Source organism: Castor canadensis, chromosome 9 (genome assembly GCF_047511655.1).
Source record: "Castor canadensis chromosome 9, mCasCan1.hap1v2, whole genome shotgun sequence".
In the NCBI taxonomy this organism is placed as follows: Eukaryota; Metazoa; Chordata; class Mammalia; order Rodentia; family Castoridae; genus Castor; species Castor canadensis.
The window spans coordinates 32,488,597-32,494,904 of record NC_133394.1 but is presented as its reverse complement, the minus strand read 5'-3'; the positions used below and the strand labels follow the sequence as shown (position 1 = coordinate 32,494,904).

At 34.5% G+C, this 6,308-nt stretch overlaps 1 non-coding gene across 1 annotated transcript; it reads right to left on the bottom strand.

The window, feature by feature from the left end:
* Positions 1–5,702: 5,702 nt before the first annotated feature.
* On the bottom strand, positions 5,703–5,808 carry LOC141411150 (U6 spliceosomal RNA). Its single transcript, XR_012435991.1, has one exon. It is a non-coding gene; the product is annotated as a U6 spliceosomal RNA (small nuclear RNA).
* Between the last annotated feature and the right edge of the window lie 500 nt (positions 5,809–6,308).

Sequence of the window (6,308 nt, the reverse complement as noted above, 5' to 3'; positions counted from 1 at the left end):
AAAGGTGTAGTTCACCTATCCTGTTGTCTATTAGATATTTCCTATTGAATATATAACATTTCAAGGCAGAGGCTCAATTCTGACTGAGCTTTCTCAAACTGAAGATGCTACCATTATAAAGCAACAATAGCAGCAAATATGAAACATGTGGGTTAAGTAGATTGTAAATATTTTGATTGCAGATGGAAAATAATTATGAAAGCAGATGTTAAATATATATATATATATATATAAAAGCTGCAGTTCTATGGTTTGAGCTCTGGCAAGTGCTAGCTAGGCATGTGCTCTTCTATTTGAGCCACAACTTTAGACTTTTTTGCTCCAGTTATTTTGATCAGGTTTCTCTTTTTTGCCTGGGTTGGTCTGGACTACCATCCTCCTATTTATGCTTTACACCATAGCTGGGATGACAGGTGTGCACCTATCTATCGGTTGAGATGGGATCTTACAAACTCTTTGCCTGGGCTGGCCTTAGATCTCAATCCTCAAATCCTCCCAAGTATCTAGCATTACAGGTGTGAGCCACTGGTGAGTACTTAGGTAAGTTTTTGTATGTTTGTTTGTTTGCTTAGTTTAGTTTTTTAACTTGGCAATTGCCTAGCTACAGAAAAAGCCTAGACTCTTGAAGCTCTTTGGGGGGGGCATTAAATACACATATTTCATAGCTCTTTATTTATTGCACATTAATATTTTATTTCCTGTATCCCTTTCTGTTTGATACAGAATCACGCTCACTCTTTTTTCTTTATTTATACATAAATTTTTATTAAGAAATATTCATTATATAGGAGACATTCATAGTGACAATTCTGACTAGACATTATTACAGATTATTTACATTGCCCCCTTTGACTCTTCCCCTCAAACCCTTCCCCACCCCATTAAAGCAATTGCAAAGTTTTCTTATTCTGTTTCATATATGAAGTCCATCTACCATATACCATCATGATAATCTTCCTTCACCCTCTCCTCTCCCACTAGTACCCCCTAACACACAAAGTACCTGTTTTACAGATCTGGTTTTCATTATAAATATTTAAGTTGCTGTTCACAGGGATATTTCAATGTATGTCCACTGTGGGTGTACTTTACTTTTGTCCATTCAACCCTATCCATTACTCTCCCTTACTGCTTTATCTCCCACCCCCCATATTTTAACAGCTTTCAGTTCACATCCTTATATCCTCTACCTTAACATCTTATGTTATGTAATATAACTGACACCCTATTGTTTTCTTTTCCTTTGCACCTTTCCCATGTTCTATAAAGTGTTTCTGTTGTTAAAAACATGCTCGACATCTGAGTTTGTATATGATCATGCTTGTTTTTAGGTATATGTTTATCTTTTGTATCTATCTTCCACATATGAGAGAAAACAAGTGGCTTTAGTGTTCTGATCTTGTCTTACTTCACTTAACATGATGTCTTTCAATTGCATCCATTTACCTTCAAACCACATGCCATATTTCTTATGGCAGAGTATTCCATCATGTATATATGTCAGTTTCTTGATCCATTCATCAGTTGTAGGGCACTTGCGTTGTTTCTAAAGCTTGGCTATTATGACTAGTTCTGTGATGACATCAGTGTGCAAGTGTCTCTATTGTATCCTGTCTTGTGTTCCTTTGAATAGATGCCCAGGAGCAGTATCACTGCATAGGATAGCAGTTCTATCTCTAGTTCTTTTAGGAATCTCCACACTGCTTTCCATAGTGGTTGTACAATTTTGCATTCCTACCCAGAACTGTATAAGAGTTACTGTTTCACCACATCCTTACCAGCATTTGTTGTTATTATTACCCTTGATTATGGCCATTCTATATGGGGTGAGAAGAAATCTAAGTGTTGTTTTAATTTGCATCTCTTTTATAACCAGAGAAGATGAACACTTCTTCATGTATTTACTGGACATTTGTATTTCTTCCTTTGAGAATTCCCTGTTTAATTCATTGCCTATTTCTTCACTGGGGTGTTGATCCTTTGGGGGCTGAGTTTTTGAGTTAAGTGTAGATTCTGAATATTGGTCCCTAATCAGATGAGTAACTGCAAAGATTTTCTCTCATTCTGTGGGCTGTCTCTTGAGTCTGGTGACTGTTTCCTTTCTTTTCATTACTTTTCTTAGATGCTGAGTCTTTTGAGTTCTGTTTAGGAAGTCATTCCCTATACCTATCTGTTCCAGTGTATTTCCTACTACTTCCTGGAATTGTTTCAGTTTCAGGCCTTATATTAAGGTCTTTGGTTCATTTTAAGTTGACTTTGGTACAGGGTGAAAGACAGGGATCTAGTTTCAGTCTTCTATAGGTGGATATTCAGTTTTCCCAGCAGCATTTGTTGAAGAGCCTTTCTTTTCTCCATCATGTGTTTTGGGCTCCTTCATTGAAGATCAGTTGACTATAGATGCGTGGGCTATGTCTGGGTCTTCTATTTGGATACATTGGTCTTCCTGTCTGTTTTTGTGCCTTACAACACTGTTTTTATTGTTATGGGTCTGTAGTATAGTTTGAAGTCAGGTATCATGATGCCTCCAGCATTGGACTTTTTGCTCAGAATTGCTTTGGCTATTTGAGTTCTTTTGTGTTTCCATATGTATTGAATGATTGCTTTTCATATTTCTGTGCAGAATGTCATTGGAATTTTGATAGGAATTGCATTGAACATGTAGATTGTTTTTGGTAATATGGCCATTTTCATAATGTTGATTCTAACAATCCATGAGAATGGAAGGTCTTACCATCTTCTGCTGTGTTCTTCAATTCTTTCTCCAGTGGTTTATAGTTTTCATTAAAAAGGTCTTTCATTTCTTTCATTAAATTTATTCTGTTCCATTACTAGTTTCTTCAGAGCTTTTATTATGACAATGTGCTGGATATTATCAAAGGCTTTTTCTGAGTCTGTTGAGAGGATCATGTGGATTTTTGTCCTTGCTTCTGTTTATATGCTGTACATTGCATATAAATTTATATCAATTTATGTACATTGAACCATCCTTGTATCTATGGAATGAAACCAACTTGATCATGGTATATAATCTTTTGAACATGTTGTTGAATTCTGTTTCCTAATATTTTGCTGATAATCTTTGCATCTATATTCATTAAAGATATTGGTCTATAATTCTCTTTTCTGGTTACATCTTTATTGGGTTTTGGAATGAGTATAATGCTAGCATCATAGAAAGAGTTTGATAATTTTCCTTCTTTTCTAATTCCTGAAAAAGTTTTAGGTGTATTAGTGTTAGTTCTTCTTAAAGGTTTGGTAAAATTCAGCTATGAATCCATCAGGTCCTGGGCTCTTGTTTGTAGGAAGACTCTTTATTACTGCTTCAATTTCATTGCATGTAATAGGACTATTTAAGTGTTCAATATCTTCTTGGTTCGATTTTGGTTGGTTATATGCATCTAGGAATTTATCCATTTCATCTAGATTTTCCAGTTTTTTGAATATAAGCTTTCAAAAAATTCTCTAATGATTTTTTGGATTTCATTAGTATTTGTGGTTATGTCCCCTTTTTCACCTCTGATTTTTTTAATTTGGATATTTTCCTTCATCAGTTTTGTCATGTTGGCTTAGAGTTTGTTGATCTTGGTAATTTTTTCAAAGAACCAACTTTTTGTTTCATTAATTCTTTTTATAGTTTGTTTGGTTTCAATCTCATTGATGTTGGCCTTGATCTTTATTATTTCTCTCCATCTGCTGGCTTGGGGTTTGATTTGTTCTTGTTTTTCTAGGATCTTAAGGTACATCAGTAGGTTGTATATTTGAGAAGTCTCTGTTTTTTTTTTTAATATAGGCACTTATAGCTATGAACTTTACCCTTAGCACAGACTTTACTGTGTCCTACAGATTCTGGTAGGTTTTATTTTCATTTTTATTGGATTCTAGGAACTTTTTGATTTCTTCCCTTATTTCTTCAGTCACCCATTGGTTTTTCAGCAGTGTGTTGTTCAGTCTCCATGTGTTTGAATATTTTCTGTGGTTTCTTGTGTTGTTGCAGTCTAGTTTTATTCCATTGTGATCAGATATGATATAGGGGGTTATTTTGATTTTATTGAATTTGTTGAGACTTACTGTGTGTCCTAAAATATGATCTATTTTGGAGAAAGTTCCATGAGCTGCAGAAAAGAATGTGTAATGCATGGTTGTTGGGTGAAATACTCTGTAGATATCAACCATGTCTATTTAGTCTAATGTGTGGAGTAACTCCAAAGTTTCTTGGTTGATTACTTGCCTGAATGACCTATCTATTGGTGACAGTGGGGTATTCAGGTCTCCCACTATTACTGTGTTAAGAGTTTATCTGTGCTGTTAGGACCATTAGAGTTTTTTTTTTTTAATGTAGATAGGTGCCCCTGTGTTTGGTGCATATATGTTAAGGATTGATATTTCTTCTTGATGAATTGTTCCTTTCATTAGTACAAAGTGACCTCCATTGTCTCTTCTGATTGATTTTAGTCTGAAGTCTACTTTGCCAGATATGAGTATAGCTACTCCTGCCTGTTTTGGGGTCTATTTGCTTGGAAAACTTTTTTCTACCCTTTGACTCTAAGCCAGTGTTTATTTTCCTCAATGTGATGAGTCTCTTGTAAGGAACATATAGTTGGGCCTTGTTTTTTGACTCAGTTTACTATTTTATGTCTTTTGATTGGGACATTGAGGCCATTTACATTCAGTGTTAATATTAAGAGGTTCCTGGTGTTTCCAGCCATTTTTATTCCCCTGTTGTTTAGATTTACCAGTCCTTGTTTACTGATCTGCTTGGTCAAAAGGGTTTATTTCTTCTTGAGTCTTCCTGTCTCATTCTAATCTCTATATGTAAAAGTCCTTTAAGTATCTTCTGCAATGCTGGCTTGGTAGTCATGAATTCCTTTAGTTTTTCCTTGTTGTGGAAGGTTTTAATTTCTCCTTCAATTAGGAAGGTTAGTTTTGCTGGATAGACTAGTCTAGTGCTTTCTTTCAGGGCCTGAATTATATCTTTCCATGATCTTCTTGAGTTTAGAGTTTGAGTTGAGAAATCTGCTGTTATTCTAATGGGTTTGTCTTTATATGTCACTTGTCTTTTTTTTGCAGCTTTCAGAATTCTTTCTTTGTTCTGTGTGCTGATTGTTTTGATTATGATGTGTCTGTGGGTGTTTCTTTTTGGTCCTGATGGTTTGATGTTCTGTAAGCTTCCTGCACCTGTCTCCATGTGTTTGAGTATTTTCAACACATAGTGTCATTTGTTTCTCAAGTTTAGGGAAGTTTTCAGCTATTATTTTATTGAATAGGTGGTCAGTGCCTTTAGTTTGTATCTCCTCTCCTTCATCTACACCCATGATTCATAGATTTGGTCTTTTCATGGTGTCGCAGATATCTTGCATGTTCCATTCATATTTTCTTAGCATTCTTTCATGATCTTTTATTGTTTGGTCTAATTCCTCCACTTTGTCTTCTGTTTCTGATACTATATTTTCAACTTGCTCCACTCTGTTCACCAAGCTTTTAATTGAGGTTTTTATTTGGAATATTGAGTTGTTTATTTTGGATTAATTATTTTCTAAGGTTTCCATATCTTTTTTGATTTCCTCTTTCATATCCTAGATAGTCCTCTTAATTTCATTCATCTGTTTGTATTCTCTTTGAGATCATTTGTTTGTTTATTTACATCCTTTTTGAGGTCAAATACTAGCTCTTGTGTTTCTTCTTTGAGATCATTAATCATTTTTAAAAATACGGAATGTTTCATGAATTTGTGTGTTATTCTTATGTAGGGACCATGCTAACCTTCTCTCTATCATTCAATTTTAGTATATGTGCTGCCAAAGTGAGCACTCACTGCTTCTCTTACACTGAATGTGAACCATTTTCCTTCTTCTAACCATACTAATGAGAACATTACTTAAACAGCAAGCAGTACAGAATTGGAAGCAAATAAAGTGTTCTCTGACCAGATTTTCTTCTTTGAGTATGAAGAGAGAATTTTCAGGAAGTCGAGTGTTTATGAAATTTAGGCAAGTCTATAAACTTTTTAGTACTTCACTTACTGCATCTATATAATGAGAAACTTTGATTAAATTACATGTCCTTCCAATGCTGAAATTCAATTATGGTTGATTATCACAAATCACCCTAAGATTAAAAATTGAGAGTTGAACAATGTATCTTTAATAATAATGACAGAATTATCAAGCATTAAATGTATGCTTATCATTTAATGTTTTTCATAGGACTTGGAGAAATTAGTCTCTACCTTGAACTATCCAATATTTTCAAAGGAAAAGTCAAGTAGATAAGCAGATTAAGAAAGTCATTCTATGTTAAGGGGACAAGGG